Source organism: Protopterus annectens, chromosome 15.part0 (assembly GCF_019279795.1).
Source record: "Protopterus annectens isolate FY-2018-M chromosome 15.part0, PAN1.0, whole genome shotgun sequence".
Taxonomy (NCBI): Eukaryota; Metazoa; Chordata; order Ceratodontiformes; family Protopteridae; genus Protopterus; species Protopterus annectens.
In genome coordinates this window covers 72,898,959-72,918,840 of record NC_056749.1, presented here as the reverse complement: position 1 = coordinate 72,918,840, position 19,882 = coordinate 72,898,959, and the positions used below count along the sequence as shown (strand labels likewise).

General features: G+C 39.5%; 1 protein-coding gene across 1 annotated transcript in view; it reads left to right on the top strand.

The window, feature by feature from the left end:
* XPNPEP2 (X-prolyl aminopeptidase 2) overlaps nucleotides 1-19,882 on the top strand; it is a 983,740-nt gene that overhangs the window by 883,701 nt on the left and 80,157 nt on the right. The gene's annotated exons all lie outside the window — the stretch shown is intronic.

Below are 19,882 nucleotides of genomic sequence, written 5' to 3'. Positions count from 1 at the left end.
ATGGTTACGAAGCATTAAAATGCCAAACATGCGAAAACAATAGCAATCAAGTTCATGAATTGTCAGGAAAAAAATAAGATAAAATCTGATATTATTTATTTGTTTATTTATTTGTATTTGTTTTCTGAGTTAGAGCACTGATCTCCATGGGCCTTTTTCAGACTCAGCCCAGGAGCAGTGTCTGGCTAAGTGACTTGCTCAGAGTCATACAGTTAGGTAAAGGAGGCTGTGGAAATCAAACCTTGTACCACTGGCCACAAGTGCTAACAAGACCACAAGCCAGCGCTACGGTGTAGAAAGATGGAGCCAAACAGATAATGTGTCAGCTGGCCCAGGTTCATGTAGCAGCTCAGGCACTGAAACAGCAAGTCATAGAGGGACAGGCATGAGCAATTGATCTATGCTGAGCCAACCCATGGGAAAGGAGTTGGTATTATCTCAGTGTTAGAGTATCATCTATTGGCAAGCCTGGAGCTGCATTCTTGCAACAGATAGCAGGACTTTGGAATGAAAACCCAGCAACACATTAGTAATGCACAGCTCATGTGCAAGAAGCACACGTGTACACTGGGAGCCCTGTGATAGGCATTGCAATATACTTGGCAGTTAACAGATAAGGGAGAGAAAAAACGAACAATGAGTGACATTTGAATCAGCATTGAATGACAGCTTACCTGTACCAGACTCTCACTTCCACACTGCTTAGACAGACAAATTACTACATGTTAGGGTGTTCCAACTCAAAATAAGACCCTTTTCCCCATCTAGAGATGTGGGATGCTATAATAAGAACAGGATCACTACACTGTCATGCCAAACTGCTGAGCTGAGAAAGGCCAAAAATAATACTTAAAAAATGAGAGCAGGAATGTGAGAGAAGACAAAATCGTACTAATCTGTCCCATGACACAATGGCACGAAGCCATGGCTTTAACCCAAATGATCTGTATTCAACTAGCAATGTGGGTGCTGGAGAGGAAAGGTTAGGAAAATGGAAGTACTTGGCCAATACTCACACATTCTCCAGGGTGGGGAGAGATAACTCTGACTCTCTGCTTGGGTGACACCAAGATGGAGTACTGGGTACTGGCAAGGCAATAGTTTTGCCTGGGAAGCCATATGTGGTGATGCTTATCCTTTCAAAAGACCTTCATCAAAAACGGATTCCTAGAGAGAGGTGGTTTAGGGTTAGAGCTCCAGGGGTTAGGACAGTCTGTCTGATCAAGTGACTAACCCACTTCCTACCCCCCACCATTTCTTATCTGTCTTAATAGGTGATGGGCCAGAGAGCTGAAGACTAGGAATTGAAATATCCAATGGGCTGTTGGTCAGGGCAAAATTGGGCACAACACCTGTTCTGAACAGGGACACCTGTGAGGTCACATGACAGGGAACAGATTGGTCATGTGGTGTCACCATCTATGGTGGCTCTGTATATTTCAGGTTATGTGAGGGTTGGTGAGCTACTCCCAGTCTCTCAGTAAGGTGAGTGAATGTGCCAATCAGGTGTAGGTAATAGAGCAACTGTGTCAGATCAAGTAGTTTTTTTTTTTTTTTTGGAGGACATAAGCCAGAACAAAATGGCATAAAATTTGCATCAACAATACCATCTTAATGCTTAAGGTCTTAGTTCATAGACACAAGGTGCAGGGCTTGATTCCGACCTTGGGTTATTGGCTAGGTTTCAAATGGTCCTTTGGGTCATTTAGCCTAGTATTCACCTATAAACCTATAATCATTGTGGGTAAATGAGCTGCAAGAAGATTATCAGTAAGGAATGGAGGTCAGGGTAGTAAGGGACAGTGGAAATCATTAAGGAAGATGTAATTATGCTACTTACAGAATCAAGGAGGAATAAGACACTGGGATTGGATGATATCCAAGTGAAAGTGCAGGACAACCTGCCAAGGGGAATGACAAGACACAAAGACTGTTCAATCATTCATCCCAGGTACTGAATGATCTAGCATGGGGGTAGGTAGGTAGGTAGGTCTCCTACCCTCAATACAGAATTAGGCAGTTTTAATGAAATATGTAAATATATATTTTTCTTTTTTCTTCTCTGTTTTGTTCATCTGCAAACAGTGGTGTTATTGTTATGAGTAGATAAACATGTGACATTTTTCTTTCTGAATATCAAAGAACGTGAAATGTCTTTTAAAGTGTTTTGGATTTCCAGACTTGCTGTCTCCTCCTGTTAATGTAGCAAACAAAGATAAAAGACTGGGATCTGTTTTTATTATGAGATTTAATTGCTGTGATGTAATTGCAATAATAGCTGACAAACGAAATGGCTTGTATATCATTAAGGCACCAGGAAAGTTTCAAAGGAAAGGAATAGAATTGGATATGTATTGGCAAGTCTGTTATGGCTATGAAAACTAAAAAGTGGTTTTACAACTTTCTATTTTTCTGTTGCCATGAGATGAGCACTGCAGACTGGAGGAACAATATTGCATATAAATCTGTTTACCATGCTATAAAAGAGAAGATGCTAGGTGATGTTAATTTTTTGTTTGTGGTAGAACTATTTGTCAGTACTAATAATAATTTCTAATTGTTAGGGCTTATATTAGTGTAGTAAATTCTAGCCAGGGAACTTTGTAGTCTGTGAAATAGCTTTCTCTGTATGTTGCCTGTCAATCTTTATTGTCTTTGATTTTTGTGTGTGCGCTAAATTACGCATCATTTTTTAATCTATATTTGCAATGCTTTTGTTATTACGTAATAAAGTTAATGTATTAGCTTTTAAGCTCTTGCAGCTGGCATTTGTTTTTTATAAAGATATTTATGCAGAAGAGGGAGTAATCAGTATTCATATTCTTGTTAACAACGTGTATGGCATAGATCTCCCATTAGACTGTTTGTCTGACTACCAGAAAGAGAAATATTAATTGATGTATTTCATATTTGGCTGGATTTAAGTGCAGCATGAAACTGAAAGCCTCTGGCTTGTGCAGGTTGAAGGCTGCCTGCTCCATGTTCTGCAGGTATGACTCCTACAGCAGACAGAGGAGAAATCTGGGTCTCTTTATGACTCCTACAGCAGGTAGTGGAAAAATCCAGATCTCTTTTAGACACCAGCTTAGGGCATAGCCCTGTGCTTTTATGGATTGCATTGCCATAAGATCTAGGTTTTGAATGATATATAGACGCATGAAGCTGATAATAGAGTGTGAACCACTCCCACTAAAGTGTAACATATCTGTGTCTTACATTCTGTGTGGGCATACACTAGGCACAGAAAAGCATAAGAATGCATAGACAAAATACTCACACACGTATTGCACACTTTACTAAGGCTTGCACAGTGCTTCTGCATGAAGAGAGCACAACTCGTCCACAACAGCCTGAGGGCTGCTATACCAATGGTAGTATTTACTCATGTGCTTTCATGTGATTCAAAGAGCAAAACGCAACTATATTTCATTTGCATAAGAACTTTATAAATCTGACTGAACTTTCATCACTCATATATTCTAACATTTTAATTGTGGTTGGGCTCTGTATTTACATGAAAGTTGAAGGAAAGAGGGAATTAACTGAAGAGATTTAAAAATGCACAGATACCATAACATTGCTAACAAAGGCTGTTAGCAGTAGATTTCAGGGTGACATCTTCAGGATTATACGCTTTCTGGCAAGGAAGGAAATATTGCAATAGTTACATACTTCTACCTGCAAATATTTGGGAATTGAAAGATACCATGATCAATACCTACATATTTGGGAATTGTAAGATACCATGAACAGTTTCCACATATTTGGGAATTGTAAGGTACCAGGATCAGTGTCTACATATTTGGGAATTGAAAGGTACCATGATCAGTGTCTACATGTTTGGAAATTGTAAGGTACCATGATTAATGTCTACATATTTGGGAATTGTAAGGTACCATGATCAATGTCTACATATTTGGGAATTGTAAGATATCACGATCAGTTTCCACATATTTGGGAATTGTAAGATATTATGATCAATGTCTACATATTTGGGAATTGTAAGTTACCATGATCAATGTCTACATATTTGGGAATTGTAAGGTACCATGATCAATGTCTGCATATTTGGGAATTGTAAGGTACCATGATCAATGTCTACATATTCGGGAATTGTAAGGTACCATGATCAGTGTCTACATATTTGGGAATTGTAAGGTACCATGATCAGTGTTTACATGTTTGGGAATTGTAAGATACCATGATCAATGACTATGTATTTGGGAATTGTAATGTACCATGATCAGTGTGTACATATTTGGGAATTTCTTTTCCAAGTTATGACTGCAATCCCTCAAGGGCCTACATTTCTCTGTCTATAATGTCTAATGTTTCACTGTACTTCTGCTACTTTTTAATTAATGAATGAAATGCAAGGCACAAAAGTTATGGAGGGTAAATAGATTAGGAAGGTGTAAGTCTTTGCAAACATATTTCCAGGTTAAAAAATGTTGCAGCAGCAGTCAGCAAGACACAGGAGAGACAACTTCAGTTGTGAAGAGAATCACAACTATATGAGTGTACTGGTTATGTATGGAAAACAACTTTTTGGAAAAGCGGGGGGGCATGATAGAAAGAGCTAAATCATGGATTTGAGATCTACCTGACATAAATAATGTGTGGATAAGGAGCCACACCTTGGCACATTGTAGGAAAAGACCCAATGAAATGGTGGGATGGGCAAGGACAAAGCCTAGACAGAATGCAATTGTTCTTAGTAGTATTGTTGGCGGCCTTTCCACAGTCCAACCTGTAACACCATATCTCTGTAAAGGGCAGTGTCTTTGATGAAAGAGAGGATGCTGCAAGAATCATCCAAGGTGTTGTTGACACCAGTGCTTTCAAACACGTAGAAGTGTTACACTGACCATCTCAAAGCCTTGTCCTTCATCATGGTATCATGCAGACTACTGAGGGACAATCTCTGCCTTGCTTGCAGGGCCTCTATTGACTCATCAGTTTAGATCTACTGCACATCTACTAATCCAATAGTTGCAGAAATACCCACTCAAGAGATCTGAATCTCTTCTGCAACTTAAATTGAACATGCTAGAAAAATAGATATTGTCTTTCTCTTCATGCAAAGTATATCTTTCGCTCTTTTCAAGCATAATTTGAATGAATGGATGGGAGACTGCAAGTTCATCCCTGGATTAGTACCACTGTCCCTTAAAAATAGATGTAACATGTAAATGTCTGCCCAGCACTGGTTATTCCTACTTAAAATACAAAGAGCTCCGGGTTAATTGTACTTATAATACTAGAGTTAATAAACCTCTTTGAAATGCATGGCTAGGCTTGTGAATCTCCTCAAGAATCGATAGCCTAGTAAGTACCTATGCACCTCTGGGCCTATTCCATGGAAAGCCTTCATACTGTGTAACATATTTGTATGTCTCACTAATGAACATGTTAACTAGAAGATGGCAGAGAAGTGATCCTTTTGACTCTCCTACTTATATTGGTTTTAGAGAAGAATATGTGTTCCGCCATCTAACTACTTGTAACCTATCCTGGAAAGAGCTACTTAGGCACTGTGAAGTATTTTGGTTAATGTCTAGAGTAATTAACTTCTTCAGGAGTAGATAATTCAACTCAGTGTCAAAAGCTTTCGATACTGTAGGTATACAGTATAAATACTAGTATACTAGTATAAATTGTATATTCTCTTACTTATGATGAAAGAATGGGTTTTACAGTTTGTTTTGTATATTTATATTTATTTCTTCTTTACTATCAGACTGTGATTGTTAATTGTGGTTTCATAAAAAGAAACCAAATAAACTGAAGATGAAGCAGATGATGATACATGTCCTTTGCATCTGTCCACCCATTATTACCTCACATTATCTTTTTTAACCCTTGTTTCTTAAAATGCTACAAAAGGAATGTCTGCAACTTAATTTCTAATTACTTGACTTCTGTTACAGTAGTACCTGGTGCATATATTTTTTAACAAAGAAATTCCTCTAGCTTCACAAAATTCATATTACCAAGAAATTTCTGTTTAATAAACCAAGCTTAGAATTCTACCCTTATATAGTTAAACACTGAGCGTACTGTAGTATTAAGTAACCAATGCTATCCCCCGGGACCCTTATATAGTTAAACACTGAGCATACTGTAGTATTAAGTTACCAGTGCTACCTCCTTGGGACCCTTATATAGTTAAATGCTGAGCGTATTGTAATATTAAGTTACCAGTACTACCTCCTGGGACCCTTATATAATTAAATGCTGAGGGTATTGTTGTATTAAGTTACCAGTACTGCCGTCTGGGACCCTTATGTAATTAAACACTGAGCGTATTGTAGTATTAAGTTACCAGTACTACCCCTGGGACCCTTACATAGGTAAACGCTGAGCATATTGTAGCATTAAGTTACCAATGCTACCTCCTGGAATGCAATATTCTAAGCCTTAGATCTAAGTTGTCAGAGAAGTGGCTACCTCTCTGGAATATCATCTTCCCAAAGCTACTTAGAGCTGTCACCATACAAACCAGTCCAGGTGTCCATCCTGCCTGACTCCAGTCTAACAGATCATCCCTTACAGAACACGTTTACAGACTGCACACATCATCATTGAGAACATATGTAGCAAAATTTAATTGATCCACAGATATAGCTTTAATTGCATCACTATATCTGAATGTTAGTTTAAGGATGATAGTCAACTGCCCTTCTATTATCTAAGTAATTTAAACCATTTTCATAAATTAAGTTATTGCCTAACCCTGTACTCATGGGGTTTGGTCCTCTTTCCTCATTAAACATGGTCTGCTTGTAGCCTTGTACAAAGTGCTTTTCTTGTTCTGTTCTTTGGATACTCTAAGCCTGTCCACTTTTCAATGCATCAGTTGTCCTTCATATAATGTTACATTTATAACCAAAGACATATAAATACAGCTTTATATGGCTCAATGATATCAAATTGCACACAAGATTTCCACTTTTAGCTTAAATCCACGCTTGATGCATTTCAGCTGAAAGAAATGTTTGCTGATTTTACAAGACATAGAACATATTTAGTAAGTAGTGTCCTCACTGACTTAATGTCTTTCTTTTTGCTTCAGGAGCTCAGCCTGTAATGAAGTGCTTTGCACAGTGTAAACGGAGCAGGTTATGCGTTCATGTTCCACAGAGCTTGTATGCTTTGCCAGAGGTTTGTTGGTTATGGGAATAATTCTTGGTTGGCAGTTAGTGCAGAGGACTAAAGCTCTGACATGTTAATGAGCCACTTCCTGTACCCAGAGTACAGGGTTTGAATCTTTCCATCTTCATTTACATTCTGACGTTGAACAATTCACTTTACCAGGCAGTGCTTTGGGACAATTGGGAATTTGGTCTTGGCTCATTAACTGTCTCCGTTACAGCATGCCTAGTAACTGCCTATGAACCTATGTTTACCAGGGCTCTACATAGAAATCTAAAGGCATCACATTGGGTAATTTCTCGAGGGCTCCTTGCCTTACCCTGCTTCTACGTCCACTAAGCACCTGTGATGTTTTAGGCAGTGATCACACCTGGTTCTTTGCAGATAAGGGGTTATTTTATTTACAGAACATAAAACTGGCTTCACTTTCAGCTGGTAAAATTAACAATATGGAACATAGCACATGGTAACAGAAAATCACATGATCATTATTTTGTCTTGTTCATGACCATAGCTCAGTATATGGGCTTTGTACTACCTTTACAGCTGACAGTCTCTTGCAAAGGCAATTTCTTTAAACAAGCCTGAAAAGATAAAAGTCTTCATAAATAACAGTCTGTTCTCTGACTATAAACCCACAAGCACATGTTCAGGGAAACCGTTACCACTTCAACAGAAGTTTTAAAGTATTTCATTGCCTTCAGTATAAGAACGCAGTCTATTACCAGACTCCCTCCAGTATATTACTAGTAACCTCCAGGTTCTCTGCTACCCGAGCTATTACTGACAAATACAGATCCATCTTATGACACCCACCTCAGAGCTGTTTCTTCATCATGAGCAGATCCACAACCAGCTGGTCCAGACTTTTCTGGTCTTCTCAATGATTTCTACCATCTTGAATATGCCTTCTGCTTAAACAAGAGCAGGTTACGACTACTTCTGTCACCTGGAAACCTAGGAGTGAGAGTTTAAAGAGCTCCTCCCCATTACTCCACTATGTTTGCACTCAAGCACTAGTCTTCGTAATGCTGTTAAATCAACAAGTTCTCCCTATTTTCCCCAAACTACAGCCATTCTGCTAAACTCCCTGCTTTTTATTGGCTTGCCTTACCTGTGGGCAACTACTGGTGGCACCAGCATATTATATTACCAACCTTAAACCTCCTCCGGTTTTTAAAACAGGTAGACTTATGATAAGCTTGTACAGCCAACTGAACTTCAGGATGTTGCCCAACAGATAGTGTGTTAGATTTTTTTTGCTATTTTTTTACTAATATTTTAGTATTAGTTTGTCTGTGGTAATTATGAGTGAAATTGGAATGTGTTTGGTCACAACTTTTTAAAACATAGGTTAGTACTTTTCTGCTTGTTGCTCATTTGCTTTTTATACTGTTTGTTCTTTCTGGCTCTGATTTTGGTGCTTTTAAATGAAAAGTCATTCGGGCTTTAAAAAGTGTGAACAACATGGTCACAAACTTTCTTGAATTGCCATGTGCACTGTGTGGAATGCTTGGTAGTGTAGCATTTATCTTTGGATTGTAAACTCTATCTGTCTTTTGATAAAATATTGTTAAGGATTGCTATAACAAGATAGTGTTAAAATATCTTCTGCCTAGCAAATTGGAACATAGGCTGGAGGCTTCCGGATCTGAGTTCCAGAGACGTAAAGACAGGGAAAAGTAGGGAAATCTGTTATGATTGTTTTGAAACCCCCCCCCCCCTCACAGAGTCCTGAAAGAAGGAAATTAGTCTTGTTTAAAAATCTGTGCTGATCAACTGGCTCTTGTTTTTACTAAGATGTTTAATAAATCATTAGAGCTGTGTGAAGTTCCCTTATGTTTTAAACAAACTACAGTCATTCCAGTCCCTAACCAATTCAGTATAACATGACTGAATGACTGCAGGCCTGTTGCTTGGACATTAGTGGTCATTAAGACTTTTGAGAGGCTGGTGTTAGCTCGCCTGAAGGATGTTACAGCTCCCTTGTTGGACCCCCTTCACTTTACTAATATGGGTCTATACTATATCTTGCAACATCTTGACAACCCAGGGACATATGCAAGGATTCTGTTTGTGGACTTCAGCTCTGCATTTAATACAATAATTCCAGAACTTCTTCACTTGAACTCTCCCAACTTTCCGTTCCTGCCTCCACCTGTCATTGGATCACCAATTTTCTGACCAGTAGGAAACAGCAGGTGAAACTGGGGAAATTTACATCTAGCTATTGCACAATAAGTACAGGTGCCCCCCAGGGATGTGTGCCTCCGCACTGCTATTTTCCCTCTACACTAATGACTGCATCTCTAAGGACCTCTCTGTCAGTTATTAAATACACAGATGATACAACCATTATTGGGCTCATCAGGAATGGAGATGAGTCTGCATACAGATGGGTGGTTGAGTAGCTGGCCCTTTGGTAAAGGCAGAATAATCTGGATCTGAACACTCTTAAAACTGTGGAGAGGACAGTGGACTTTAGGAGTGGTACTGCAATATTATCCCCCCCTTTATATTTAATACTGCTGTGTCACTTATGGAATCGTTCAAGTTTTTGTGATCTATAATTTCCCCAGGACATGAAATGCAAGACCAATGTAGGGTCCATCATAAAAAAGGCACAACAGCGAATGTACTTTTTGCGACAGCTGAGGAAGTTCAAACTCTAAGAGGAGCTGTTGATTCAGTTCTATACAGCAGTCATTGAATTTGTTCTCAGTTCATCCATAACAGTGTGGTTTGGGTCTGTGTCTAAACATGACAAAAATAGGTTACGTTGAATAGTCAGGTCTGCTGAAAATATCATTGGTGCCAGTTTGCCCTCCTTGCAGGACCTGTACTATTCCAGAGTCATAAAATGGGCAGGAAAAATCATCACCAACCCTTGTCATTCAAGCCACCATCTTTTTGAACTACTACCATTGGCCAGGCATTATAGATTAATACGCACCAAAACAAGCAGATATAAGAACAGTTTTTCCCATAGGCCATCAGGTTCATAAACGATTAACTCAGCTTATTAGGATGGGTATTCTTTTCCCCAAGCCTCCGCGGGTCCTGGAATATTGTTTACTTATTGTTAACACATGTTTCTTTCAGGGTTTATTTCAGTATATATTGCACTGAGTTGCACTTTGCACTTTGTACTTATACATATATGTATATGCACATTTTTTGTCTTGTTTATAATAGTTGTATGTATGTCATTTATATAATTCATACTTGGAGAGTCATCAAAATCGGAGTCAAATTCCTTGTATGTGCACATACTTGGTAATAAATGTGATTCTGATTATAATCAGGTTCCAGTGGACTGACTGAGGAAATGGTGCTGATGTTTGATGAGCCCCAACAGAAATAGCCCCATCAGGAATGTGTCTCCTTTTTATAAGAGGCTGAATTATGTAAGCTGATCTCTTCCAGACTTTGCTTTTCTGAGTCTCTCATGTCCATTATGGCTATTTATTCTCACAACTGTAAGATAATGCTGGCCATCCTTTGAGATCAGACGCTATGATGTTCTCATCCTTGTCAATTCCAGCATTGCAGAGAGACTTCTACGCTTATCCTATTTCAGGTCACCTACCTTCTCTTCAGCCCCCCCTATTGGCATCACTAGTGTTAAGGCCAATTGACCTCTGACAGGGTTCACATTTAGTTCCAACCAAATCCTTAGTGCAGATGGTTATGTTTCTTATCCAGTATTGCACAGAAGTAGTGCATTATGTCTGAAATAATTTCACAGAACACATATTTTAACTTGTACAGAAGTAATGTCTGAAACTATTCTATGTGAAGAAATCCATCCTGAATCTTCGGCCTAAATAATATTCCTAAAATGGCAGCTGCTTGCCTCAGTTAAACCATCACACATGAAGTGCTTCAGCATTGACTGCAGATATAGTAATATAGTATCGACTTTCTGCAGATATAGTAATATAGTATCGACTTTCTGCAGATATAGTAATATAGTATCGACTTTCTGCAGATATAGTAATATAGTATCGACTTTCTGCAGATATAGTAATATAGTATCGACTTTCATTTATAGCTGTTAGTGCCGCAATACCAGCCTCTAATCAACTGACAAGCATACCCCTTAACACCTTATTCCCAGCGAACCTCCCCCTTAAAACCTTATGTGCAATACCAGCCTCTAATCAACTGACAAGCATACCCCTTAACACCTTATTCCCAGCGAACCTCCCCCTTAAAACCTTATGTGCAATACCAGCCTCTAATCAACTGACAAGCATACCCCTTAACACCTTATTCCCAGCGAACCTCCCCCTTAAAACCTTATGTGCAATACCAGCCTCTAATCAACTGACAAGCATACCCCTTAACACCTTATTCCCAGCGAACCTCCCCCTTAAAACTTTATGTGCAATACCAGCCTCTAATCAACTGACAAGCATACCCCTTAACACCTTATTCCCAGCGAACCTCCCCCTTAAAACCTTATGTGCAATACCAGCCTCTAATCAACTGACAAGCATACCCCTTAACACCTTATTCCCACCGAACCTCCCCCTTAAAACCTTATGTGCAATACCAGCCTCTAATCAACTGAGAAGCATACCCCTTAACACCTTATTCCCAGCGAACCTCCCCCTTAAAACCTTATGTGCAATACCAGCCTCTAATCAACTGACAAGCATACCCCTTAACACCTTATTCCCAGCGAACCTCCCCCTTAAAACCTTATGTGCAATACCAGCCTCTAATCAACTGACAAGCATACCCCTTAACACCTTATTCCCAGCGAACCTCCCCCTTAAAACCTTATGTGCAATACCAGCCTCTAATCAACTGACAAGCATACCCTTAACACCTTATTCCCAGCGAACCTCCCCCTTAAAACCTTATGTGCAATACCAGCCTCTAATCAACTGACAATCATACCCCTTAACACCTTATTCCCAGCGAACCTCCCCCTTAAAACCTTATGTGCAATACCAGCCTCTAATCAACTGACAAGCATACCCCTTAACACCTTATTCCCAGCGAACCTCCCCCTTAAAATCTTATGTGCAATACCAGCCTCTAATCAACTGACAAGCATACCCCTTAACACCTTATTCCCAGCGAACCTCCCCCTTAAACCCTTATGTGCAATACCAGCCTCTAATCAACTGACAAGCATACCCCTTAACACCTTATTCCCAGCGAACCTCCCCTTAAAACCTTATGTGCAATACCAGCCTCTAATCAACTGACAAGCATACCCCTTAACACCTTATTCCCAGCAAACCTCCCCCTTAAAACCTTATGTGCAATACCAGCCTCTAATCAACTGACAAGCATACCCCTTAACACCTTATTCCCAGCGAACCTCCCCCTTAAAACCTTATGTGCAATACCAGCCTCTAATCAACTGACAAGCATACCCTTAACACCTTATTCCCAGCGAACCTCCCCCTTAAAACCTTATGTGCAATACCAGCCTCTAATCAACTGACAAGCATACCCCTTAACACCTTATTCCCAGTGAACCTCCCCCTTAAAACCTTTTGTGCAATACCAGCCTCTAATCAACTGACAAGCATACCCCTTAACACCTTATTCCCAGCGAACCTCCCCCTTAAAACCTTATGTGCAATAGCAGCACATAATCAACTGACAAGCATACCCATTAACACCTTATTCCCAGCGAACCTCCCCCTTAAAACCTTATGTGCAATACCAGCCTCTAATCAACTGACAAGCATACCCCTTAACACCTTATTCCCAGCGAACCTTCCCCTTAAAACCTTATGTGCAATACCAGCCTCTAATCAACTGACAAGCATACCCCTTAACACCTTATTCCCAGCGAACCTCCCCCTAAAACCTTATGTGCAATACCAGCCTCTAATCAACTGACAAGCATACTCCTTAACACCTTATTCCCAGCGAACCTCCCCCTTAAAACCTTATGTGCAATACCAGCCTCTAATCAACTGACAAGCATACCCCTTAACACCTTATTCCCAGCGAACCTCCCCCTTAAAAGCTTATGTGCAATACCAGCCTCTAATCAACTGACAATCATACCCCTTAACACCTTATTCCCAGTGAACCTCCCCCTTAAAACCTTATGTGCAATACCAGCCTCTAATCAACTGACAAGCATACCCCTTAACACCTTATTCCCAGCGAACCTCCCCCTTAAAACCTTATGTGCAATACCAGCCTATAATCAACTGACAAGCATACCCCTTAACACCTTATTCCCAGCGAACCTCCCCCTTAAAAGCTTATGTGCAATACCAGCCTCTAATCAACTGACAATCATACCCCTTAACACCTTATTCCCAGCGAACCTCCCCCTTAAAACCTTATGTGCAATACCAGCCTCTAATCAACTGACAAGCATACCCCTTAACACCTTATTCCCAGCGAACCTCCCCCTTAAAACCTTATGTGTAATACCAGCCTCTAATCAACTGACAATCATACCCCTTAACACCTTATTCCCAGCGAACCTCCCCCTTAAAACCTTATGTGCAATACCAGCCTCTAATCAACTGACAAGCATACCCCTTAACACCTTATTCCCAGCGAACCTCCCCCTTAAAACCTTATGTGCAATACCAGCCTCTAATCAACTGACAAGCATACCCCTTAACACCTTATTCCCAGCGAACCTCCCCGTAAAACCTTATGTGCAATACCAGCCTCTAATCAACTGACAAGCATACCCCTTAACATCTTATTCCCAGCGAACCTCCCCCTAAAACCTTATGTGCAATACCAGCCTCTAATCAACTGACAAGCATACCCCTTAACACCTTATTCCCAGCGAACCTCCCCCTTAAAACCTTATGTGCAATACCAGCCTCTAATCAACTGACAAGCATACCCCTTAACACCTTATTCCCAGCAAACCTCCCCCTTAAAACCTTATGTGCAATACCAGCCTCTAATCAACTGACAAGCATACCCCTTAACACCTTATTCCCAGCGAACCTCCCCCTTAAAACCTTATGTGCAATACCAGCCTCTAATCAACTGACAAGCATACCCCTTAACACCTTATTCCCAGCGAACCTCCCCCTTAAAACCTTATGTGCAATACCAGCCTCTAATCAACTGACAATCATACCCCTTAACACCTTATTCCCAGCGAACCTCCCCCTTAAAACCTTATGTGCAATACCAGCCTCTAATCAACTGACAAGCATACCCCTTAACACCTTATTCCCAGTGAACCTCCCCCTTAAAACCTTATGTGCAATACCAGCCTCTAATCAACTGACAATCATACCCCTTAACACCTTATTCCCAGCAAACCTCCCCCTTAAAACCTTATGTGCAATACCAGCCTCTAATCAACTGACAAGCATACCCCTTAACACCTTATTCCCAGCGAACCTCCCCCTTAAAATCTTATGTGCAATACTAGCCTCTAATCAACTGACAAGCATACCCCTTAACACCTTATTCCCAGCGAACCTCCCCCTTAAAACCTTATGTGCAATACCAGCCTCTAATCAACTGACAAGCATACCCTTAACACCTTATTCCCAGCGAACCTCCCCCTTAAAACCTTATGTGCAATACCAGCCTCTAATCAACTGACAAGCATACCCCTTAACACCTTATTCCCAGCGAACCTCCCCCTTAAAACCTTATGTGCAATACCAGCCTCTAATCAACTGACAATCATACCCCTTAACACCTTATTCCCAGCGAACCTCCCCCTTAAAACCTTATGTGCAATACCAGCCTCTAATCAACTGACAAGCATACCCCTTAACACCTTATTCCCAGCGAACCTCCCCCTTAAAACCTTATGTGCAATACCAGCCTCTAATCAACTGACAATCATACCCCTTAACACCTTATTCCCAGCGAACCTCCCCCTTAAAACCTTATGTGCAGTACCAGCCTCTAATCAACTGACAAGCATACCCCTTAACACCTTATTCCCAGCGAACCTCCCCCTAAAACCTTATGTGCAATACCAGCCTCTAATCACCTGACAAGCATACCCCTTAACACCTTATTCCCAGCGAACCTCCCCCTTAAAACCTTATGTGCAATACCAGCCTCTAATCAACTGACAAGCATACCCCTTAACACCTTATTCCCAGCGAACCTCCCCCTTAAAACCTTATGTGCAATACCAGCCTCTAATCAACTGAGAAGCATAACCCTTAATACCTTATGCCCAGCAAACCTCCCCCTTAATACTTCATGTGCAATACCAGCCTCTAATCAACTGACAATCATACTCTTTAATAACACCTTATGCCCAGCGAACCTCCCCCTTAATATCTTATGTGCAATACCAGCTTCTAATCAACAGACAATCATACCCCTTAACACCTTATGCCCAGCAAACCTCCCCCTTAAAACCTTATGTGCAATACCAGCCTCTAATCAACTGACAATCATACCCCCTAATACCTTGTGCCCAGCGAACATCCCCCTTAATACCTTATATGCAATACCAGCCTATCATCAACTGACAATCATACCCCTTAACACCTTATGCCCAGTGAGCCTCCTCCTTAATACCTCATGCCTAAGAACCCCCCCCCCCACCCTACCCGCCCTGTCCCCTAGCTACACTTCTGGCCAAAGTGATGACATTTTTATGATGTCAGGTATGCTAGCATTTATATTTCTGTTGCATATCATGTCACTGAGAATTATAATATATGGCATACTTATGTGTTCTTATGAATGTTAACTTTATATCAACATTCCCAGAGCACATCTGAATAAATAAAGTAAGTCTGTTATGAAATAACACCTCTGCATGGTAATGCTGAGGTGAGGTGTTTGCTGGATAAAGGACTAAGACAAATTATGTAGTTTGCATCTTTAGATGTTTAATATGATGCCATATTCACACGACATTTATTATACATTTATCTGGGCCAGAGCTTATGTTGTTTCAATAGATTTAAGAAACGTTTTAACAAGAAAGATATAATTAGCTAAGGGAGTTGACAACATAGGATTATGATGTTGTTGATTGCTTTGACAGATGTTCACATTAATTATGTTTTTTCAGTATCTGTGAGATCAGTTTCAGAGGTCATTTTATTTTTTATCTGCTGCCATAGAATAGCATCTAATCTGAAATATTTGTTAAAGTTATCTTTTATATATCCTGCATAAGTTTGCTAAGGGTGTCTGGTTCGATGAGGCATTGCATTTCGAGATAACGTTGAGAGGGTCTGTTTCTGGGGTATGGTACATCTCTAAGTATTACCCACATGGGATTATATTGTAGGGGAAGTTAATTTCAATGGACTATTTTAAAATCAGTGATAGTTGCAATTAAGAATGGATAGGTAGGTTTGTTGTACAAAATGCTGAGAGGTATGAACTGTACTGTATTGCTTTACTAGCAAGAGTTTTAATTTGAACAGAGGTGGAGTATACTGCAGGAAAATACAGGGATCCTTAAACGATTACTTCTCCTTTTCTGATTCTGCACAGATTCTGTCCAGGCCAGGTGTAGAGTGAAAGATGAACTGTTAAAGATATAATAGGTGGAATATGGGGATGCATGGGGGTAAAGGTTGGCAATTGGAAGGATAGGTATGCCAAAGGTGGTGACCCTTTGTTTTGTAATTTAGTGATAGGAAATACTGAACATGTAAAGCAAAATGGACAGCATATGCAGAAATTCTATAAAAAATCCCCAATTGTTATTATGGCCACCCCTTAAAGAACATTTGTCCCATATCAATAGGATTACTTTTCAAATAGCTCTGGCTAGAATTGTATCAGACTAGGGGAACATAAGAAGCTCAACTGTTTAAGTTTTCTGAAGTTACACCTTGTTAAAGAAAATAAATGCAAATGCTTTAAAGATGCAGGTTGATACCTAAAAAAGAGCTGACAATCATACATTCCTGTTATTATTTTGTACACGCCCAGCTATACTATCATATCCCTTTTTTTAATTTCTCCAAGTCTTTTGGGTTTCTAATACCATGATGGGAATGGACTCCATTCCTAAGTCAAAATACGATTAAAGTTCATGAAATTGTTTCACTCTTTGATGTTAACCAAAAGTGCTCTTCGCAGCACCCGCAATGTGCCCAGTAATGACACCTTCTGCAATTCGTATGGTGTTACATGAATTGGTAACATATTTAAATACTATTGTAAATTCTTTTTTATAAAACCAGTTGTTCCTACTACTATTGGAACTGTCTGGGTATATTTCTTCCACATGGCTCTCATTTCTGCCTGCAGATCGAGGTATTTTATGACTTTGTGTCTCTGTACACAAGACACTGTAGTCACTAGGTGTGGCAATTTTAATGATCAATGCTACTTTTGTCTTCTTTTCTTGGACCATTATAAATGGTTTTCTAGCATCTGTCTTTTGGACTCTTGCTATTGGGTGATCCCATGTGATGTAAACCATCATTTTCTATGATTCTCTGTGGCTCATGTTTCCAGTGTTTTTCAGCCACTTCGATACCATAATGTTTGCACAATCTCCAGTGTAACAATCTCGCCACATTATTATGCCTTTCAATATACAGTCCCTCTGCCATTAAAGAGTCGCAACTAGCAATAAGGCATGTGACTGTTTCCAATTCGGTTCCACAAAACCTACATATGTCTGTTTCTCCCACATGTTCAATGGACTTAGTAAACCAGCGTGTACATAGCCCACTATCTTGGGCTGCCAGTATTAACCTTTCATTTCTTGATGTAAATTCACCTCTCCTTAACCATTCCTGCATTCATTCTTGATCAACATGAGACTCTTCCAGAAGTTTTCTATACTTGCAACTATATTTACGTTTTTTCCACATTTCTTGCCTTCTCACCTGGTCCTTCACCTTATAGTCTTTCTTTTGTTTTTTAGCACATTCAGTTGTTGCCTGTTTTTTATCCACTTCTGGTTTGATTTCCATTCCTGCTTGACGTCAATGTGCTTCTGCTAAATTAAGCAGAGATGTCATCTTAGATTTATCCTCCTCATGTTTCAAAACTTTCACCACAGTTGGATCTTGTGAGGTTAGTAGATATGTGTGGAGTCCCACAATTGCAGATCTATACATGTAATCAATTTCAAGGAGGCCCATCCCTCCTTCAGAACGGGGAATATATATTCTTGGTATGCAGTGATTTTTATAAATCATTGGGTGAGCATGATGCATCCTTCTTGTTTTAATATCCAGTCTATCCAACACTTTTTGGGGCCAGTCAATCACTCCAAAACTATACGTTAGGACAGGAAGAGCAAATTGATTTATAGCTTGGATCTTGTTCCTAGGTGTCAATGCTGTTTTCAGAATTAATTTAAGTCTTCTAAATTACTCCTTACTAAGCTTTATTTGCATTTGTTCATGTTTTATTGCTGATCCTTCATCAATTCCCAAGTATTTATACACCCCCTCTTGCTCAAGTTCTTTTATATCACATTCATGTCCCAGACTGTTTCCTGGTGCTGCAATTTTTCTTTCTTAAAGGTTGCTTTTGCACATTTATCAAGAAAAAATGACATTCCAATATCATCTGAAAAAGTTTTGACAACCTGCAGCTGTGCTTTCAGTTCCTCATCTGATGAGCTATACAGTTTTAAATCATCAACAAAGAGAAGATGAGAAGTCTCTAGACTGTTGTTTTCTAGAAGCCAAATTGTAGCCATGACCTAAGCTGTTAAGTAAACAGCTTAATGGAGTAACGGCAAGGCAAAACAGCAACGGTGACAGGGAGTCACCCTGGAATATCCCCCTTTGGATTTTTATCCATGGGATAATAATCTGTCCTTTATCATGGCTTAATTCCAAAGTGGTCTGCCACTGTTTCATGGTTACTGTAATTTAATCAATCAGTGTAGGATGTACCTTATACATTTTTAAGCACTCTTTTATCCATGAATGTGGGATACTATCACATGCTTTTTTATAGTCAATCCATGCCATACTTAGATTCTTCCCTTTCTTACAGTTCTCCACTATAACTTTATTTAACAACAAATGATCATTTGTTCCATACGACTTTCTTTTATTGCCCTTTTGTTCTACTGCCATAATTGAGTTTTCTTCTAAATGACTATAAACTCTGTTGGCGTCAATCCCTCTGTATAGTTTATACGTCGTTGGAAGACAAGTTATTGGTCTATAAATTTTAGGGTAGCTTGCAGGTTCACTCTTAAGTAAGAGCATTGTTCTTCCTGTTGTTAACCAGTACGGTGTCTGTTCGGGGTGTACATATAAATAGTTCATACTCATTTCTAGATCCTCTTGTTAATACTTTAAGCCAAAAGTTAGGTACTTAATCTGGGCCTGGGGTTTTCCAATTAGAGGCTTTTCTCAACTTTGTTTCAATCTCTCTGGCTGTTATTTCATTCCATTTCATATCATGTACTTTTAAACTTCTTATTCATTCTTTTACTTCTTCTATCCATTTAGCATCTTTATGTTCCACAGGATCTTCATAGATACTTCTCCAAAATGTATCTACTTCCTCTTTTTTCGGTGGTCTATCAATTCCTTTTACCTTATTTCCCAATTCTCTATAAAACTTTTTTGGGTCATCAGTAAATTGCTTATTTTGTGCGTTTCTCTTATATTTATCTTTGTATCATCTGAGTCTTTCCGCCTGTTTTGAAATTTTGAGTTTATCTTCAATAGTGGTTAATAGATCCTGGTCTGTTCTAATACTGCATATTGCTTTTATCACATCTATCTTTCTTAATATTTTTGTTGATCTGTTCACTCTTCTATAATCTTCTAAAAATGACACCTCTTGCCTT